This window comes from Muscardinus avellanarius, assembly GCF_963383645.1.
Source record: "Muscardinus avellanarius genome assembly, chromosome: 7".
NCBI lineage: Eukaryota > Metazoa > Chordata > Mammalia > Rodentia > Gliridae > Muscardinus > Muscardinus avellanarius.
The window spans coordinates 105313128-105335570 of record NC_137793.1 but is presented as its reverse complement, the minus strand read 5'-3'; positions in this window follow the sequence as shown (position 1 = coordinate 105335570).

The window sequence follows — 22443 nt, the reverse complement described above, 5'->3', positions numbered from 1 at the left end:
TTGCCTCTGGGCCTCCGTGTCCAGTCCTGGGTGTGCAAACCTGAGGCTTTCGTGGAGGGGATCAGATTGCAGGGAACAGTATGTTTTCCTCCCTGCCTCCTGCCTGGGCTTGTTTTCTTCCCGGGCCAGGGCCAGCCAGCTGAGCCGGCTTCCTCTTCCCTCCAGGCCCGCCCTTGCAAAAGCGAGCAGGCAAATGCCGGAGCGCGCAGGGCTGGCTTGCAGGGAAACTCGGTGCAGCTGCTCTCTGGAGCGCAGGCCCCGCTGGAGCAGAGGCCAGAGGGGGTTTGTGCGATCGGTTCTGGCCAGGGCTCTTACAATGTTTTGTTCTCTAGCTCTGCGGCTGCTGCTCTGGTTTTTTTCCACCTTCCTAGAGCTGAGCTGTCAATTCTTACTCCAGGCAGTCCCGTCTGAATCTCCCCTTTTTTCCAAGCAGTAAACACACCATTTTCCAGGCTGCACTAGCGCCCCCTTTTCTCTCTTTTTTTTTTTAACCAAAAAATGCAATTAAACAAATAGAAAAATAGCAGTACTGGGAATAAGGACAGAGCATGATTTTAAAGGAACACTAAAAAATGCAGTGTTGACTGAGCCTGGTTCCTTTTCAGTTGTGTGCTTTCCTTTCTTGTTCTTGGCAGCGGCAGATAAGAAATCAGCCGAGGGCAATACATGAATAATGTTTGATTTTATTTTAGAGTCAAATTAAAATAAATATTTTTAATGATAACATTGTGCAGTTAATAATTAAGGCATGAGCATGTTTATCTCTGAAAGGATGGAAGTTTCTTCATCCACAGCAGAGGTTCCAGGTAACCTGGGAGTGGAGAGTGAGTCTGGCCTCCAAAGGGTGGTGAGGTCAGGGGGTGGCTTGGCCTGGTACCCCTGCCGGATCCGCTCTGTTCACTCTCAGTGGTGACACTGTCCCCTGATTCCGGGGCCGGGTTCCTTCTGTCTTCCCCAGGAAAGGGCCTCAACCCAGCTACTCCAGTTTGGTGTTGGCAAATGGGAAGATGGCAGCAGCGCGCTCCTGAAGGGAACTTCAACATGCCCTGACAGTGTCCTCCTACAATTCCTCCCCCTAGAGGAGGAAATTGAGGCCTGAGAGGTGACAGGTCTCACCTGAGAGTCCACAGCGGCACTGGGGAAAGACTCTTTCCCTGGGGTCCTGGGAGTCAGCCCCCTGCCCCTCTGCGGGATGAATGGAAGGGTTTGTTGCTTGTTAGCAGCTATTGCTCTGGGCGACCCCAGAGGCTGCAGAGAGTGGGGTCCTGCAGCAGCCCCCCCCCACCCCCGCCTCTGGTGAGAGCTGAGCGGGTGCAGCGGGCACCGCCTTACGAATCCAGGCCGGCGCTCTCTCCTCCTCTACCTGAAGTCCTCTGTTTCCTACTTCCGCTCTGGTTTCCACATATGAAAGTAAACACAGGACCCTTGGCTTTCTGAGACCCTTGGCTGGTCTTCCTTAGCAGTCTGTTCTCTGGTTCCATCCATTTTCCTATGAATGACATAACTTTGTCCTTCTTTATGGCTGAGTATAAGGAGAAGAACCAGGAGGATAGAGGGGAGGAAGATGAGGGGAAACAGGAGGCTGGATGAAGGAGACTGTTTACATAGGACCGTGTTCATATATGAAGGCGTCACTACCAACCTCACTAACACACATGGAGCAGGCAGGGGAATGGTACCCAGAGGGAAACTCACCACGTGCGGTGTGTGCATATGCCTGTATCACTTTAAACCTCACTATGAAGTATAATCATGATGCACCAACAAATGTACATTTTCCCTAATGCACATGATGTCCATTCACAAACCTATCAAAGTCCATCACTAAGCCAAACATGAGCAGGAGGGAAGGGGAGGGAATGGAATGGGAATTGGGGAAGGGCTAAATGAGTGATGTGTGCACGCGTGCCTCTACCATCTTGAACTCCATTAAGATGTATGACTACAATGTGCCGTAAAAATTTTTAAAAATAATCCAGGCTTGGTGACTTATTTGTTACCAGATTGTCACTTGGTGACGTAATCCCAGCATTTGGGAGGCTGAGACAAGAGGATCACGGTTTGCAGCCAGCCTCAGCTATTTAGTGAGGCCCTCTGCAACTCAGTGAGACCCTCTTTCAAAATAAAGAATAAAAAATAGGTCTGGGGTGTAGCTCGGAGGTAGAATGCCCCTGGGTTTCATTCCCAGTACCACAAAAAAATAAATAAATAACAAAAATACATTTTTTTGTGTGTGGCACTGGCGATGGAACCCAGCGGCTTTCTACTTCTGGGCTATACTCCCAGACCTATATTTTATTATTATTATTTTGTTTGGAAATAAGTTCTCACTAAGTTGCTGAGGCTGGCTTCAAACCTGCGCAATCCTCCTGTCTCAGCCTCTCAAGTACAGGGATTACAAGTGTTTGCCACCATGCCCGGCTACATTTTTTAAATTTTTAAAAATAAGAATTCAAGAGCGGAAAGACAGAAAGAGAAAGGACATGGCCTGCTCTTCTGGCCGTCAGGCCACACCCCCTCCATGTTAGGGGCACAGCAGACACAGGGGTATCGGCCTTGTAATAGACTCCTTGGGATTCTAATCTTTATTTTGTCTTCAGCCTACAGTTTTGCTCTTAGACGCCCTTGCCCAGGTATCCCCAGCTAAGCCCATGCCATACTCTTCGTAGTTCTCAGAGATCAATTTGGAGAAAATGGCAAGTGTGTGCAAGGAATTCTGAGGCTGGAATCAGAAGAGCCGGGGCTGTGTCCTGCTCTGCCCTTTGCTACTGTGTCTAACCAAAGGCAAGTCGAGGTGGTAAGAGCTCAGTTTTGTAGGATGGGATTCTAAGGCAATGGTTAAGTCAGAGATTTGGATGTTAGGCACCACATTCTAAACCATTTCTTCTAATACAATGACCCTTGCATCTAAGACTATTTTCTAGATTCTGAGAAGCCACTGACTATAAAACACAGCTTTCGGGGACATATAGTGAAGAAACACTTCTATGTTAAGCATATGCATTAATTGTAAGATGTGGGGTTTCTGCAATGTCAGGTGTGAAGATTGAGCTTCTCGGAATGAAAGAAATAGTGGTATTGTCAGTATTTTGAAGGGGGACTGACCTGGGTATGGTCAAGGGACATGGGTGAACATACAGCTGCCTATGGGCTGGTGGGTGTTCCCAGGCTTCTCTCTTTTATGCATGGCTCTCCTGACTGCTCCCTTCCTGGTCCCCTGGTCTTCCATTTTCCTGGCATTTCAACTTTCCACCTTTTCCATGGGCCATCGGTTTGGCCCATGTCCTGGGCATCACTTGTCGCTTACACTTCTGCAGGCAAATGCCCGCTCACTGACCAGAGATGGCCAGGCACAGCGTGCTGCTCAGCACGTCCCAGGCCATAGACACCTGCCCCTTAGAATAGACCCACTGACTCTTGGTAATGCTTTTGAACACTTCACCACTTTTAAGCATATTTTGAAAACATAAATCAGTGTGCTTCAGAAATAAACTTCAGTTTCACTTCAAGTGAAAAATCAACATTACTTTAAGTAATATTAAGCAAGGCATGGTGGCACATGCCTATAATCCCAGCACTCAGGAGGCTGAGACGGGAAGATTGGTTCCAGGTCAGCCTCAGCAGCTTAGCGAGGCCGTCAGCAACTCAGTGAGAATCTTGTTTCAAACTAAAAAAATAAGATAGGGCTGAGAGTGTAGAACGCCCTTGGTTTTGATCCCCAGTACTATGCACATACACGCAAATAACTTCTAAAAATAGAAGATCAGATAAAAATAGTGAAATGAAAACAAGATACCATTAAGATGAAACACTGTTAATTTAATACCTCCCGTGAAGGATAAATCTCACCAAGTTATGAAAATAAGTTGTCCAATGAGGAAAGTGAAACCTCCCAATGTTTCCATGAAAAGGGATTTGACTCAATGGGAAAGTTGATAGGTGCCATATCATTAAGGGACTAGGCACTATATCTGCTGGTACTTGAACTGGCTGTGTGGTCATGAGTCGATTTCTCAACCTCTGTGTGCCTTAGTTCCTTGTTTGTAAAACAGAACTAAAAATAGCACGGATCTCAGAGTTATTTCTGATGACTGAATGAGTTATGACATGCAAAACACTTAGGGTGCCTGGCGCTTCGTAGGCTCTCAATTAGCGTGAGCCATGATAGTAATGAGTGGTCATGGTGTTAGAATTAATAGCATGTGTGAACTTAAAGTCCATGCTCACTGGAGTACGAAGTCAGAAAGATAGTTCTAAAAATTAACTCTTTCTGGCGAACTTGGTGGCTCAGAGTTAATTTCTAATCCAGAGGATCAAAGTGGCTTTTGCCAACAGGCTCCTCTTTAATAAGTCATCTCTAGAGTCCAGTCCTGGAATGTGTTGAGTTCTCTGGTAATATTTGAAAAATGATGCCGGGCGTGGTGGCGCACGCTTGTAATCCCAGCATTCAGGAGGCTGAGACAGGAGGATCGAGGTTCGCAGACAGCCTCAGCTACTTAGCGAGGCCCTTTGCAACTCAGTGAGACACTGTTTCAAAATGAAGAATAAAAAAAAAAAAAAAAAAAAAAACAGGTCTGGGGTGTAGCTCGGAGGTAGAATGCCCCTGGGTTCCATCCCCAGTGCCGAAAAAAAAAAAAGAAAAGAAAAGAAAAGAAAAAGTAAGCGTAAAAGAAAAAGAAAAAGGAAAAAAAAGAAAAAGAAAGTGAGGGGAAGCAGGTTCCTCGTCTGCTCACTACTACATACTGGTTTAGAAAACTACAAAGATACTGTATTTCATTTTCCAAGGATCTCTATATTCAAAACAAAGTTGGGCTAGTTATTCAGATGGGTTCAAAACCATGAGCTTCTGACAGTGACAGTATTTTTTTTATATATTTCAGTTTGGTTCAGTGATTAGATTTGTTTCCAGGTCCCTGGCGTCGAGGCCAGCTCCCTCTGACTGAGCCTGAGCGACCAACGATGCAGCCTTAGCTGTGGATTCTCCTAACAACCCATTTACATCGGTCGGGATGCTCTCCTCATTGAACAGCTGAGAAAGACTGAGGCTCAGAGTGGTCCAATGACTGAAGATTAGAGCACTCATTATGGGTCGGAGGCTGAAGTCCAGCTGAGTTCATCAGAGCCCTGGCTCAGTGGGAGCCACTATGAACCCCAGGCCAGCCAGCCTTAGCCTGGCCCAGATCCTTGGCAGAGAAGAGCACCACGGGGGGGACATTGGATCCGTCTGCTACAGATTCCAAGCTCAGGCCCACCTGGAAAGCAGTAAGCACAGGAACCTTGGGCATGGGCGTGGGTATCAGTGTGCACGGGTGGCCCATGGCCCCAGAACCTGGAAAGAAGCCATATGCCTCCCCTCCCTGGGGCTGCTCTCTACCCCACTCCCTTCCTTCCTTCCTTCTGTCCCTCCTCTCATGGCTGGTACTGCCCCTCAGCTGCAGCCATCGGCTTTCCTACCTCCTTTCTTGTGCCAGCAAAATCATCTCTGTTAGCCAGGCGTGGTGGTGCACACTTGTAATCCCAGCATTCGGGAGGCTGAGACCAGAGGATCATCGCGGTTCGCGGACAGCCTCAGCTACTTAGTGAGGCCCTTTGCAACTCAATAAGACCCTGTTTCAAAATAAACAATAAAAAACAGGGCTGAGGGTTTAGCCTGAAGTTAAAATGCCCCTGGGTTCCATCCCTAGTACTACCAAAAAAAAAAAAAAAAAGTCATCCCTGTTAAGCCTATATACTATGTTTAAGAAAAACTAAAATTGCATATATGATCTCCCAGACATGCATGAATAAATGTTAAATATAATTGAAATTTTTCTTTGACTCTCTCTTTCCTTAAGGGCAAAGACTTTGATTTATCTCTATCTGTCTAGAACTTAGAGTCTCCAACACACAGTAGCTGCTCAATGAGAAACCAGTTATAAAATGTTTGACATAAAGGAGAAGAAGAAATGCCAAAGAAGAAAAGGATGTGTTTGAGTTTTAGTTGTAGTGCCAGTGTTCCAACACATTTTTTTTAAGTTTTAGTAAACTCAAAATATTCCACTGAAGCCAGATGTGGTGGCGCACACTTGTAATCCCAGTACTTAGGAGGCTGAGACAGGAAGATCATGGGTTCTCAGCCAGCCTCAGCTACTCAGTGAGGTCCTCTACAATGCAGTGAGACCTGTTTCATAATAAAGAATAAAAAAATAGTGTTGGGGGTGTAGCTCAGAGGTAGAATGCCCCTGGGTTCCATCCCTAGTACTGCAAATAAGTAAGTAAGTAAATAAATGAATGATAAAATGTCCTTGACCATGTAGGACGTCTCAGCTCTGGGAGGACCATCCTATTTCACTCCAGCCTCTTCCTGTCCCTGCTGCCTTCTGGAAGCTCTCTGGTTAGTAGGGAGAACTCTAACCGTGATGGGCTGGTTGTAGGGAGATGTGCTAAGTTTGAGAGGCAGGGTGGAAGAGGGATAAGCAATGCAGCGAAGAAGAGTGAAAAATGTTAGCACGTCTCCCCCTGCGCCACCCGGTGTCTGTCTGTTTTGGGGCCGTGGGCTCGTCAAGGCTCGAAGGTTTGATGTTTGTGGGCGACCGGAGGTTGTGGTTATTGCTGTCTCTATTCAAGGTCAAACTTCTTTCTGATTCTTTCTGATTTAAGGCTTGACTATTTTGAAGGCTGGTGTTTCATTTCAAAACAATTAAACTATGTAAACTTGGAATGCTTGAGTAAGACGCCTCTGCGGAGGGCCTGGGGTTAGGTTTTAGAGGAAGTCAGAGAGGGTACATTCTCTCTGATGAGAGAGTCGGGGGAGAGAAGGAGGTGCTCCCAAGGACTGGGGACACAGGGCCTCATGAGAAACTTCAGCAGGAAAGGGGTGCAGTATCCAGAAATGAGCTCGTGAAGGCCAGAGAGCGTCCTGAAGAGCCTGAGCTCAGGTGGCCATGGAGAGTGGAGACTGCCATTGCTGCATTACAACAGATGTCCTCTGAGGACATCTGACGGGTGACCGAAGGGGAAGGAGCCTAAGGTGCCCTTTATTTTTTTATTTTTTTATTTTTTGCGGGTCTGGCATTTTACCTCCGAGCTACACCCCCTGCCCTATTTTTTATTCTTTCTTTTGAAACCGGGTCTCACTGAGTTGCAGAGGGCCTCACTAAGTAGCTGAAGCTGTCCACGAACCGCGATCCTCCAGGTCTCAGCCTCCCGAATGCTGGGATTACAAGCGTGCGCCACCACGCCCGGCTTCTAAGGTGCCCTTTAACTCAGGCAACAGCAGTAACAGCTGAGTCACCCTGCTTACCAGCTCACTCTGCCCACTACATTTCTTTTCTTTCCTTTTTTCTTCCTTATTTCTTTCCTTCCTCTCTTTCTTTTCTGGTGGTTCTGGAAATAGAACCTAGGGTCATTCTACCTCTGAGCTACATTTTCTACCCTTAGTTTTTATTTACTTATTTATTTTATTATTATTATTTTATTTATTTATTAATTTATTTATTTATTTATTTATTTTTGTGGTACTGGGGTTCCTGGAAGCCCTTCTACCTCCGGGCTACACTCCCAGACCTATTTTTATACTTTTTATTTGGAAACAGGGTCTCTTAAGCCAGCGCAGCTGGCTTCGAACCAGCGCGATCCTCCTGTCTCCGCCTCCCAAGCGCAGGGATTACAAGCGTGCGCCCGCCACGCCCGGCTCTTAGTTCTTATATTGAGGCAGGGTCTACCTAAGTTGCTGAGGCTGCTCTTGAACCTGAGATGCTCCTGTCTTGGCCTCCTAACTACTGGAATTATAGGTATGAGCCATAGAGCCCAGTTTGCTGCATTTCTTTATAGATTCTTAGGACTGACCCTCATAGCCCAGCTTTGAGTAAATGCTTAGTAATAGAATTCAGCCTTTCCAGCCAGGCTCGTTAATGGCCTCCACTTTGGACCATCTCTCTTAGTGGGTCAGTAATCTCTTTATTTTCCTTGACTGTGGTCTTTGGTGGGTTATTTTTGTTTGTTTGTCTGTTTTGTTTCCCAAGTAATTTCAACTTCTTCTTTAGGCCTAGACCATCCCTGGCTCCGTTTACTTACTTATTTGTGTGATACTGGAGATTGAACCCAGGGGCATTCTACATCTGAGCTACAGACCTGTTTGGTTTTATTTATTATTATTATTATTATTATTATTATTATTATTACTATTATTATTATGGTACTGGGGTTCCTGGAAACCTTTCCACCTCCAGGCTATGCTCCCAGACCTATTTTTTATATTTTTATTTGGAAACAGGGTCTCTTAAGCCAGCAAAGCTGGCTTCAAACCTGCACAATCCTCCTGTCTCCGCCTCCCAAGCGCAGGGATTACAAGCATGTGCCACTATGCCCAGCTTGGTTTTATTTTTTAATTTGGAAACAGGGTTCTCATTAAGTTGCTGAGAGCCTTGCTAAATCACTGAGGCTGGCTTTGAACCTACAAGCCTCCTGTCTCAGCCTCCTCATTATTAGGATCACAGGCATCTCCCACCATGCCTGGCTCCGGCTCACTGTTACTTCAGTCCCAGTTCAATACTGCATTCACCCAGGCCTTGTTCTTCCAGCCTGACACTGGCACTGCCAGAGAATACCCTGAAAAACCTCAAGTCTCAGCCCACGTAACGCGAAATTAGTCTTGTGTGGATTTGTTAGCTTGACACTTGAAGACGTTCGATATTGAAGGTCAAATTTCCTTGTGATACAGGCCATGCACTGCTCTAGTTACTCAAGTGGCAGCCATTGAGTACGCTGATGAGGTTGTTGCAGGCAGCACAAGACCTGGCCCCCCAGGAAAGCAAGCTCTGGTACGTTCACTAATCCTATGAAACTCTTAAGTATAGACTGAAGGAATGGTCACCCCAAATTGGGCCCGTGGTCCATTCAACTCGGGCAATGACAATAACAGCCAACTGAACTGTATGGTCAACAGTAATAATCACATTAAGCCCTGCTCAAGCATCTTATTTACAATAGTTGTTCTCATAATGATCTTGTGGGACAAAAGCCATAATTGCCAGCTTAGAGATAAATCTATAACTTAGATGAGGTAAACCACCCATGGTCATTTATTTTGCATGTTATAGAATGGGATTGAATCCAGATCTGTCTAAATTCCAAACCCAAACTTTAAGCCAATTACACTCTGGGGACAAGGCACTTTCAGAGACAATCACATTCTCTGCAAAGCACTGACCCTGTAAGATTGGTGTTACCCCCCCGCACCCACCCAACACTCTTTCCCTCTCTCAGTAACAACTTTTGTTGTTCTGTTATCTTTAAGTTAATTAAATCACCCTTGAATTTGTATGTTCTCCTTGCACAAAATCTTGAGCAAAGTATTTTAATTAAATTAGTCTCTACCATTTTGTGCTGTATTAAGATGTATGACTACAATGTACCAACAAAAGCTTAAATAAATAAATTAGTCTGGACTGTCTTCCTCCTTTTATTTGCACCATTAATACTGGCTCCAATCACTAACATGTTGTCCTTAATTTTAATACTACAAGATTAGCAAACGCCAATTTCCCCTAAGAGACACCTTTGATTTTCTTAGGCTGATGGAAGAAACTGATTGCACTCTAATAGGGAATGAGCCCATAGGACAGCATGCCCCTGTGACCTTCATACGGTTCTTAGTCACCTTCTCTGTTGGATTTTTGGTGCACATTCTGTCTTCTGGTTCTCCTAGATAGCAGCTACCAGCTGCCTGCGGGGTCTCTGTACATTTCCTAGCGACTTGCATTCAATTACGCACTCGTATCTGGGTGAATGAATATGTACATGGATGACTGTGGTTGACTTCTTCCCTGGAACATTCTCACTTCTTGATCGGAAGGAGATAACTGTAATTGCTTGAAGCATTCCAAGTGATAGGTCACCCTGAGTTTATACAAGACTAGGGTGATATTTTATAGTTTGTATCTGACACTCCTTTTAACAGTCTCTGAGTTTAACCAGCCACTCAAAATTGCAGTAACATATTGAAGTCTTCTTGGGAAGCTTGAACCCTTTCCTGGATCCTAACGGGGCGGGGCTCTGTCTTCATCACCTTAAAGCCGTGTGGCTACCTCTCTCATATGGCATCACTTTGCTTATCTTTAATCTAAAAATACTCTTATCTTACATTCAGTATAGAGATTGCACCAGGCACTCTTTCAAGTTACGTGTGTGTGTGTGTGTGTGTGTGTTTTATACTGGGGATTGAAGACAGGGACATTCTACACCTCTAGCCCTATTTTATTTTCTTTATTTTGAAACAGAATCTTACTAAGTTGCCGAGGGCCTTGCCTCAAGTTATACATCTTAAATGTTATCATTTGTTTCATGTGCCATCACTACTGGCAAAATCTCAAAAGTGACAAAAGAAACTGAGTGTTTAATTTATCACCCCCAATATTTAAATCTAAACGTGAATTGGCCTGAATTTCTGGCCCACGTACGATGCAGAACTGCGCGCTGTAGCGATACTTTGTGACTAGTATTGGCCAAGCTTTCATTCTCTACACAACACACACACACACCAGGAATGATTAACATTATTTAACATATATTATGCACCCAAAGGCAGCTGATGTACAGATTACCGAAAGGTAATTTCTGCAAGGAATCAAAGCCTAAGAGCTGCCTTTCAGTTCCAAAATTGCTCAATTTTAGAGAGACCTGAGGATGAACAAAGAGAAATCACGATTATCCAGTAGTAACTGCTGCAATCATATTAGGTTACCGTGGATTGATCTCTTCACGGAGATCACAGTATGTGCAGAATAAGGGTTTTCAGCCCATTTGAATCTTTGGTTTCTTTTCCTATCATATTAAAGACATTAATTCTATGTCATCTAGATCAGAATACCAAAGCCAGCCCAGGAATAGCAGAAATCAAAAGGGGGATGAGCAAAGAACAACCGAGGTAAGGAGCTTCCTGTCTGGATGTAAATTCAAGGGGCAGTATCTCTTAGCTGAGGTTGGTAATCTTTATTTTTTCACAAACCCACCTAGGATTTCTTTTTCTTTTGATGGTACAACGATTGAAGCTAGAAGCATTCTACCACCTAGCCATTCTGCCAACCCCTTTTTTATTTTTGGTTTTGAATCAGAGTCTTACAAGGTGGCCAAGAGGCTCGTTAAGTTGCTGAGGCTGGCCTCAAACCTGCGATCCTCCCATCTCAGCCTGTCAAAAACTGGGAATTACAAGCATGGGCCACCATGCCTGGTCCAGTCTAGGATTTTGACCAGTAGCTCTGGGATTAGACTTTGAGGGGGAAATGGAAGTTGGTAAGGTGGAGAGACTGTGAGGGAGATAAAGCAACCTCTGGGTGGGAGAGAGCAGATGCCTTTCCCTTGCTGGCCGCCACGTTCACTCACCTGGACCGAGGTGGTGGGGTGGAATTGCCACAGGCTGGTAGCAGAACAACAGCAGGGCGCTTGTCCAAGCAGTGGTGAGGTTTGGGGGAAGAACTCGGCCTCTCAGAGCTCGGCCCAGCAATTCCCAAGGCCACGTTATTTATTAGCTGCGAGTTTCTTCAGCAAAGGCTGAGGCATCGCTCTGGGCACTGCCACCAACGAGGGCGAATGACAGCCACACACGGAAGTGTGAGCTTTCAAGGAGCCACGTGGCAGAAGCTAGAGAGAGATGGAATTAACAATGTGTTCAGCCCAATAGATCTGCGAACGCTACCATCTCACCACGTAAATAAATAAATAAAAGAAAGAAATGATAACAGCAGCTGTCCACTCTTAGTTACTACTGTTCGGATTTAAAGGTCTGCCTTTACATGGCAACAAGACTTTTCCACCTCTTTCAAAGTCTATCCCTTGAGCTGCACCCCTGCCCACCATTCCTCCCCAAACACTAGGTTCCAGGTGTTGTTGGCCGGTGGTTTTCTGTTCTCTCTGGCTGAGGATGAGCAGGGCTGAGCCGAAGCGCCGTCCAGCCCAGGCTTGGGGTTCAGCGGATCACTTGAGGACTCTACTAACCATGGATTTAATTCCATCGAAGGCATGTTTTCATCAACCCAACCACGTCCTGGCCCAACCCTTCCAGTCCTTTGGGCAAAATAAAGATAACATTTATTCACTTTTCTCTTTTAAACAATTGGGAAAGTATGACCAAGCCTTTGGGGGGAAGAAAAACTTCCCCTGGCCTCTTTGATCTATGCTCCATTTCCTCTAGAGTTCTAAATTCCTGGTAGCATTTCTTTAATAAAAAGGGTAGTTTTTCCCCCTGTATTATTCCATTTATCTGTCTGCTGTTAACCTTACTGAACCAATAATTTCTGCTTTCTTTCATCATCAAACCCTCCACCCAGATTTTTCTTAGTGTCAACATATTACCTTACCCTGATGCAATTGCCCCAACCAAGACGCCAGCATTGATGCCATTAACTAGACTCGACACTCATTCAGAGCCCTGTCTCCAGTCCCAGCTGCCGAGTCTCATCTACAGTAATAAGCATTTTAAGTATGCACAGCAATCCATAGTACCAATCAACCAATTAGTTGACTACATCATCAAAACCTAAACGTACCTCCTAAAACATGTAAGAGGTCTCGACACTTGTCTATTTTCTTAAGAAATCTTTTTAAAACTTCTTGACCCATTACTTGGCTTAGTAACTTAAAGTTATTTTTTATTGTAGAAAAATACATATAACAACAATTTACTATCTAAGCCATTTTTTTTTTTTTTTTGGTGGTACTGGGGTTCCTGGAAGCCCTTCTACCTCCAGGCTACACTCCCAGACCTATTTTTATATTTTTATTTGGAAACAGGGTCTCTTAAGCCAGAGCAAGTGGCTGGCTTCGAACCTGCATGATCCTCCTGTCTCTCCCTCCCAAGCGCGGGGATTACAAGCGTGCGCCACCACGCCCGGCTATCTAAGCCATTTTTAAGTGTATAGTTCAATGTCATTTCATACATTCATCCTGTTATACAAACATCACCACCATCTATCTTCATAAGTTAATTTATCTTGTAAAACTATTAAATAATGACTCCCTATTTCTCCCAGCCCCTGGCATTTTACTTTGTGTCTATGATTTTTATGGGGGGTGTGGGAGGGTACTAGGTATTAAACTCAGATGCATTCGACTTCTGAGATAAAACCCCAGGCCTTTTTATTTTATTTTATTTTATTTTATTTTATTTTGAAACAGGGTCTTGCTAAGGTGTTGAGGGTCTCACTAAGTTACTGAGGTCAGCCTTGAACCTGTGATCCTCCTGTCTCAGCCTTCCACATACTGGGATTTTAAATGCGTGCCTCTGCCTCCAGCTGTGTCCAGGATTTTGACTATTCTAACTACATCATTTAAGGAGGGTCATACAATATTTGTCTTTTTATGATTGGCTTATTTCACTGAGCATCATGTTCCATTTCATCCATGTCCATGTTGTGGCATATGTTAGAATTCCAATCCTCTTTAAGTCTCATAATATCCCCTTGTGTATTCACATGTGTGCGCTCGTGGGCCTCACCTTTGGTTTATCTAGTCATCTATCGGTGGACACTGAGGTTGTGTCTACTTTTTACATATTATGAATATCACTGCTGTGAAGACAACAAAATACCTCTTCCAGACCCTGCTTTCAAGATTTGGGGGGCATATACCTGGAAGCAGAATTGGCAAATCATAAAGTAATTCCATTTTCAATTTTTTGAAGAATTACCACACTATGCTTCACAGGAGTTGTGTCTCCTTTCCTTTCCTTTCCTTTTCTTCCTTCTTTTCTTTCTTCTTTCTTTCTTTCTTTCTTTCTTTCTTTCTTTCTTTCTTTCTTTCTTTCTCTTTCTTCTTTCTCTTTCTTTTTTTTGGGGGGGGCACTGGGGATCAAACCCAGAGGTATTCTAACCTCCAAGCCACACCCTCAGCCCTTTTTATTTTATTTTGTTTTGTTTGGAACAGGGTCTTGCTATGTTGCCATCATAAAGGGTGCGAGATATGCCACTGTAATTTTGAATTGCATTTCTCTAGTTATTAATGATGTCCAACACATTTTCGTATGTTTATTGGCCATATGTGTATCCTCTTTTGGAAAATTCCTTTTCAAGTCTTTACTTATTCTTAAATCAAGTTGTTTTTGGTGTTGTTGAGGTTTAGGAGTTCTCTCTATACTTGATATCAATCCTTATCAGATATACAATCTGTGTATAATTCTTCCATTCTGGGTGGGCTCTCTTTTTACCCTATTGATAGGGTGTTTTGATGCACAAACTTTCAAAACTTTTTGAGGTCCAATTTGTCTATTTTTTCTTCATAGGGTGTGCCTCTGGTGTTATTTCCAAGAATTTACTGCCAAATCCAACATTGTACAGTTTTTTTCCTATGTTTTCTTATAAGAGTTTTAGAGTTTTAGGTCTTTGATTCATCTTGAGTTAGTTTTCATGCATGGTGCTTGGTCAGGGTTAACTTATTCCTTGTATGTGGATGTCCAGTTTCCCCGCTACCACCCACTGAAAAGACTGGACTTACCTAAAGATGGTCCAGTCACCTGGGTCAGAAGTCATTTGGCCATATATATAAGGGTTTATTTCTGAGTTGTCTAGTCTTGATATCTGTCTGTCTTTATGCTAGTACTGCCCTGTTTTGATTGCTAGAGGTTTGTTGTGAATTTTGAAAGCAGAAAATGTGAGTTCTCCACTTTTGTTCTTCTTTGCTATTCTTCTTGGCTATTCAGGGTCCTGTGAGATTCCATCATCTAGTTCTGCAAAAAATGGTCTCTGGGGTTTTGAAAGGAATTGCACTGAATATATAGACTGCTTTGGGTGGTAGTAACATTTTGATAATATGACACCTTTTATTACATAGACATAGGATGTGTTTCCACTTACTTTTATCTTCCTTAATTTTTCATCAATGTTCATCATGTCCATTTTACAAATCTTTCACCTCTTTAGTTAGGTTAATCCCAAGTAGTTTATTCTTCAGATGCTATTGTAAGTGCTACGGTTTAAATATGGGTAGTGTTTCCCCAAAAGTCCATGTGTTGAAGGTTTCATCCCTAGGGTGGTGCTACAGAAATGTGGTATGTCCTATTTGAGGTGGGACCTTAGGTCACTGGAGGCTTGCCTTGGAAGGGGGATCCCGGGACCCCAGTCTCTTAGTCTCTCTCTGCTTCCCAGCACAAGATACAAAGGCTCCGCACCACCAAATATTCCCACTATGATGCGCTCCCCCACCAAAGGCCCAAAGGAAATGGAGCCTGCAATCTTATACCGTAAGCTTCAGAATCATGAGCCAACATTCGTCATTCCTTTTTATAAGTGGTTAGCAGCCAGGTAAGAGAGTGCATTAGTCAGCTTCTCATTACCGTAATGAAATACTTGAGATGGGAAAACTTTAAGGAAGAGGCTTATAGAGCTCACAGTTTGGGAGGTTCAAAGCCCAAAGAACAGAGCCCGGGCTCAGGGTGAGGACTCCCTAGGCTGCATTACCTCATGGCAGAAAGCAGCAGCCGGAGCACTTACAGACATCAGGATATGTCTCCAGCGAAGCCCTAGAAGCAGAGACAGCAGGAGGGGCCCAGCTTGCTCCTTTTATAACAACCCTGGTGAGAACTCGGGGGGTCAGGGGAGAACTACCCCACACCCCCAATGACCTAAAGACTTCCCACTAGGACCACCTCCCATACTGCCCCCCTGAGGACCACACCTCTAACATATGGACTCTCTGGGGACACCAGAACCATATGCACACCATAGCAGTGTTTCAGACAGGTGAACCCAGAGGTGCAAAGGTCTTGAAGCAGGAAACTGCTAGGCCTGTTTTGGAACTGCAAAAAGGCCTGTGTGCATAGAGCCAGGTGAAATAAAGAAAGGCCAGATTATGATGTGCTGATGGAGACAAAACCCAGGCCCAGCGCATTCAGGTGGCAGCAAAATAAAGATGAGTGACATGGACTTTCCAAGCTGGAAAAATTGGCTGTGCAAGGGCCTAGAGGTGGACAGGAGCCAGCAGTCGGAGGGATCGGCATGCGGTATATAATCGGTATGTAGCGGCATAGCGGTCCAAACTCGGCATGAACCAACTGTTGGAGGCCTTGTTCATTCCTAACCTTGACTAACAAACCTTTCGAGTAGGCCAACTCTGTCTGAGTTGGGTCATTTGGGTGCTGGTCATTTTATCCATTGTGATCAGCTGCTGGGAGCAAAATTGAAGAAGGTGCACTGGAGACAGCAGCTCACCCAGTGCACCGAGCTGCGCGAAGACAGCTCCTGCAGTTCTTACCATATGAATAGAAATTCAGAATTGAGAACAGCCTGGATCGCTGGCCAGCAGGAGGCAGGCAAATGGCCAGCGGCTCATGTTTGGATGACAGGGGAAGAAAGAATAAAATGCAGGAGGAGAACAAGGACTCTCTTTTCAAATGGTTGGGAAACACCCTCTGCTTCCCTTCGCCTCCCAGCTGGGGAGGGCAGCAGCAGGACAGGAGGTCAGGAGGAAGCATTCAAGCCCGGACGCCCTGCCTGCTACCAGGAGACCTGTTGGGGTGCATGCCACCGGGCCGGATGCCGGAAACGGGAGACAGAGGATGCGGTGCCCAGTCCCTGCCCAGGCCAGGGCCTGCCCCAAAGAACTGGACGTCAGCAAACAGAAAGCCATTCAGACCCTACAGCATCACGGTTTCCATGGCAACCAGCAGCTCCCCCAACAGCTCCACATCCCCTTCTTTCCCTCTAATAAACTTTCCATTTGGATCCAACCAACACTTTGGATAAAGAATAGGTTGGATGAGAGGTATTGGAAGAGGCGTAGATGGGGATGGGGATGTGGAGGAGTGGGAAGAAGAGACCTGGTTTTCATATTGTCTGAGAATTAAAAGACAGTCACCCCCCAGGCAAATACATAATCAGGCTGTGGGGGGGTAATTTATTTTATTTTATTTTGATCCTATGTTTTCCTTGCAGTTCTGGCGTGGGCCCAAGGCTCTTCTGCAGCCAAGGCCACTGGTCGCCTCTCCCTCCTCTTCCTTCCCTGGTCATCTCTGTCTCCTGCCAGATACTGTTCCCAAGTCAATTAATGGCCCTGCCCCCAAATCTGAGCTGGCCACAGTCCCTCTGCCCTTTCAGCGGCTGACAGATTAAAGGCAAAGGCAAGGCACCCTGGGAATGTTAAAGAACATGGGCTCCTGGGCCCCAGCTCCAAGACTCGAGTCATTAAGCCTCCACTAGAGTTGTAAAATCTGCATTTTTCTCATGTGCACCCAAGTTAATGCAGGTTTCAAGGATGCAGGACACGCCCCAGGCATGTGCTCCTCTGGTCCTCTGGAGCTGCCAAGTATCTCCGGCATCTTTCAGCCGACATGAAAACTAATCAAAAGGAGGGCCCAGTTCTCTTCCTGGTGCAGTGTGCGCTGATTCCCTCTTTAAGGGGACGCAAGATCTCTAAGAACAACAGAGGCCGCTCAGGGCTTGACTGGTGGGTTCGTCGTTGTCATTTCTGATTCTAAGAACTAGAGTAAGACGCAGGGGAAGTCACAGGAAATGAAGCAGAAAAGGAACAGAAATGAGTGTGACCACAAAACTGGGACAACTGTCTCATGATGGAAACAGAGAATGTTTGTATTAACCTCACTTTCTCCTTAGGGGCTAATTAGTTTTAAGTTAGGTTGTTTCTGTTTTTGTACATGATGAATATTTTTCACTCTGTACCACCTCTGATATTGGTTGCCCTATTCAAGACAAAGATATTCAGGAAATATTTTAGTCCTTAAAGAAATTGAGCAGGAGTACACAATGGGGAGGAAGTGGGAAGGGATGGGCTCTCTGCTCTAGAGATATATGGATGGTGCTTTCTAGATGAAATGCACTGCCATTACATATTAAATTTAGCACATAAACTGGGTGTGGCGGCACACGATTGTAATCCCAGTACTTGGGAGGCTGAGACAGGAGGATCCAGGTTCATGGCCAGCGTCAGCTACTTAGTGAGGCCCTCTGCAACTTAGTGAGACCCTGTTTCAAAATAAAGAATTAAAAGTCAGGGCTGGGGGTGTAGCTCAGAGGTAGAATGCCCCTGGATTCAATCCCAGTACCACAAAAATAAATAAATATATATAAATAAAAATATAAAGGTAACACAGGGGTTCCCTGAATGAATCACCATCCACTGCTAATGTCTTCAAATCCCCAAACCAAGCACTTTCTTTTATATGACTCTACGTAGGTTCACAGAGGGTGGTTTTCGTGAAGGGCAGGAATCATGTCATCTATCTTTGTACCCATTGTAATTTCCGGCATGGTTCTAGATATTTAGTAGGTGTGCCAATCGGCTTTTCATTGCTGTGGTGAAAATGCCTGACATGGTCATCCTAAAGGGGGAAAGACTGATGTTGGCTCGCTGGCTACAAGGCAGAAGCATCAGAGCAGAAAGACACAGCAGAGGAAAGGTGCTCAGTTCTTCAGTTCTTGGCAGCCATGAAGAACAGAGATGGAGAGATGGGGAAGGAGGGGGGGGGGACAAGATACAGCCCCCAAGGGCATTCCTCTAGTGATCCATCTCCTGCAACCATGCTCCCCGCCTACAGATTCTACCCTCCCAGTAGTTCATTCAGTTACTAATCTAAGCTGGGCGTGGTGGCGTACGCTTGTAATCCCAGCACTTGGGAGGCGGAGACAGGAGGATCACACAGGTTCGAAGCTAGCCTCGCCTGGTTTAAGAGACCCTGTTTCCAAATAAAACATAAAATAGGTCTGGGAGTGTAGCCCGGAGGTAGAAGTTTCCTGGGTTCCATCCCCAGTACCACCAAAAAAAAAAATTACTAATCTGTCAAAGGAAATCATCCATTAAAAAAGCTAGAGCCCTCATGATCCAGTCACTTCCCAAAGCCCACCTCTGGACATTACCGCCTTGGGAGTCAAGCCTTTAAGACATGACCTATTGGGAGACATCCCATGGCCAAGCCATACAGTACACATTCAGACAGTCCCGGTTATTCAATGTTTTTTTTTTTTTTTGTGTGTGTGTGTGTGTGTGGTACTGGGGTTCCTGGAAAACCTTCTATCTCCGGGCTACACTCCCAGACCTATTTTATACTTTTTTATTTGGAAACAGGGTCTCTTAAGCCAGCGCAATCCTCCTGTCTCCATCTCCCAAGTGCAGAGATTACAAGCGTGTGCCAACACGCCCGGCTATTCAATGGATTTTTTAAAAGCAGTTCTGATGGATTTAAAATTTACTAGACATTGTTCCTGGGATGAGGTGACAAAAAAAAAAAAAAGATCTGCAATCCTGCAATGTTTCTTTAGAACATCCTTGTGCACCTGCCATTTGTAATAGCTCTCCAGGGATGCTAGCCAGATAAGATCCTTCAGAGGATGTGCTAGATCAAGGTTATGCAATTCCAGCTTCCCAGCTGGAGATGTACTGGAGGGCAGCACAGGAAGGTGTTGAAGAGTGTAGGCTCTGGACCAAATCCGAAGCCAAGTCTGCCTTGCCTACGTGCGCAACTTGATGCAAATAATTCACCCCATCCTGGGATCATCCCTGATCCCCCCCCACCAGGTTACCGTGAACTAAATGAGAGCACGCGCATAAGGTGCTTAGGAAGAAGCCCAGCCTCCCAAAAACATGACCATGATTATTTTATCAAATAGTGACCCAAACCTGACTGGCTCAAAGCCACACAGACCCTCGGGTGGGGTTCCACCTCTACGTTTATGAACTGCATCGATGACTCTTACAGAGCCAGGTGTCTACACCGGGATCCCCACTGATCAGTGGGTGCCAGATTCCTAAAGGAGGATCCTTTCCCCACTTCAGTTCGTCTCAATTCCAGCAATCCCACTCCGTAGGAGTGTCCCCTTCTTACCTGGACAGTGAGGAACCCCAGGAGAGGGGTAGAGTAAAAGGCCGGCCCTAGAACTCAGAAAATTACAGTCAAGGAAATGGGGTGGGGCTGTGGGAGGGTGCATGAGAGAAGCAAAGGCACCCAAAACACAGGCGCGTGCCTTTATGGTTTCTGCTGACAGATGCTAAAATGCAGCCAAGGGGGGAGAGGAGAGAGGAGAGAGAGAGAGAGAGAAAGGAGAGAGAGAGAGAGAGAGAGAGAGAGAGAGAGAGAGAGAGAGAGAGAGAGAGAGAGAGAGCGCAGTCAGCTTGCTTTCAAGGGATGATGAGTCCCACTTGTGGATGGAAAATCCCAATAGGTTTTCAAGTTTGGCATTCTATAAATAAACAAATAAATACAAGACAAAATAACATGCCCTTCTAACCTTTTAAAACTCCCAGAGTCAGCAAAAGACACAAAAGTCAGTCAACAGATTGGATTTTTGTACCAGATTGTGGGATTTTCTTTTTTTTTAATCTTCTGTCTTTAGACCTTTTGGGGACCATATTAGCACCATTAGCATTCTTTCTTCTACTGCTGGGCCAAAGTTAATTAATGTTACATAGCAAACTCCACAGAGAAGCAAAGGGTATTTTAAAAGTAACATCTGCATATACACACAAAATGGAATATGATTTAGCCTCACAAAGAAATCGCATTCTGACACGTGCGTCAACACAGATGAAACTTGACAACATCATACTGAGTAAATCGAGCTAGTTTCAAAAAGACCAATGTTCAATTTCACTTACATAAAGTACCGGAGGAGTTGAATTCAGTCAGGAAGTGGAATGGTGGATGCCTGGAGGATGAGGAGCTGTTTATATAGTTTGTGTTGAGAAGATGAGAAAGTTCTGGAAATGGATGGTGTGCTGGTTGCACAACAATGGGAGTGCACTTAATGCCATGAACAACACATTTGAAAATAGTTAAAACAGCAACAAGTGTTTCATTTCCTAGTGCATCTTACCACATAAGAAAAGGTATTTAGGCCAGGCATGGCAGCACATACCTGTAATCCCAGCTACTCAGGAAGTTGAAGCGGGAGGATCACAAATTCAAGGCCAGTCTGGAAATTTAGTGAGACCACATCTCCAAATAAAGTAAAAAAAGGCTAGAGATGTAGCTCAGTGGTAGAGTATCCCTGGGTACAAATTCCCAGTACAAAGAAGGAGGAGGAGGAGAAGGAAAAGGAGGAGGAGGAAGAGGAGGGAAGGAGGTGATGGAGGAGGAGAAGGAGAAGGAAGAGAAGAAAGGAAGGAGGTGGAGGAAGAGGGGGAAGAGGAGGAGGAGAAGAAGAGGGGGAGGAAGAAGAAAAGGAAGAGAAGGAGGAAAAGAAGAGGAGGAGGGGGAGGAGGAAGAAAAGGAGGAGAAGGAGGAGGAGGGGGAGGAGGAAGAAAAGAGAAGGAGGAGGAGGAAGAAGAGGAAGAGGAGGAGAAGAAGGAGAAGGAGGGAAGAAGGAGGCAGAGGAGGAGGAAGAGGATAAAAAAAAAGGTGTTTTAAATTGTGTTTATGCATAGAATTTTCCTATATTTCTCCTTCACCCACACAGTAATATAATTTCCACAGTGGCCACTTTCCACCATTATGGGTATAAAGGAACATAATTTTCTTGAGAAATTCAGCTGCTTTCTAATTAGCGATAAATGGTGAAAATGGCAAATTCTATGTTATGTACAATAAAATAAAATCTGAAGCTTGGAGACAAAGGCTGTGCAAGCCGTGTGTGAAGTTTCTGTTTTGCGCAAGCCGTTCTGCTCTAGCAGGACTGCGGGACGGCCGCCCCGTTCAACCACAGGGACAGATGTTACCATAGAGTGTTTCTTGGTGAATTTTGTCTGAGGGATGTGGAATCGGCTCTGGTTCTCCAATTCGCCTCATCAGCCTCAGGGTCTTGATGCCTGTTCTTCTTAAAGGTTCCATAAAAAAAAGTAGAAGAAATTAATAAAAAAAAAAAAGGTGAATGAACCACCGAGCGCTTTTCTAAAGTCGAGTGAGCTTGCAGAGTCAGTGGGCATATGCTTTGAACAACTAAAAGCATTTCTCTTCTGTTCCCTAAACAAACCAGATTTGTCACTTGCCACCAACAAGCATTTTGGAGGTAATGGAATAAAATTCCAACTTACTGCTTCAGTAGATTTCAAATTATTTTGGTTGCAACCCACAGTGAGAAATGAACTTTACATCACGACGGAAATGTGCATTCGGAATGATGAACTTATATAATCAAAGCAACAGCTGAAGTCTTGCCAAATAATACTTGTCCCTAATATGGCCTGTGCCCCAGTCATCGGGTAAAAACCAAATTGCGTACTCCAAAGGGATAAACTCCTGTGACATTCTTTCGCAAGCAAGAAGAATCTTCAAGCAGGTCAATTTCTCTTTGGTCGCTGAGGGGAAAGTCTGTTGTGGTAACACTGGAACCAGTTGCGAAACGACGGTGCCCCAGCCCGGAGACTCAGCAGGGCTGCGCGGGAGAGGCTGGGATCGTGTGTCTGCCTTGCAGCAGCACTGTTGAGTCTGGACGTCAACAAAGTCACCCTTTTTGGATGCTCCTGCGGAGAATTATAAAATCCAGTCTAATTTGGGCAATTAGGAAGAAAGGCAAAGACAGGAAGCTC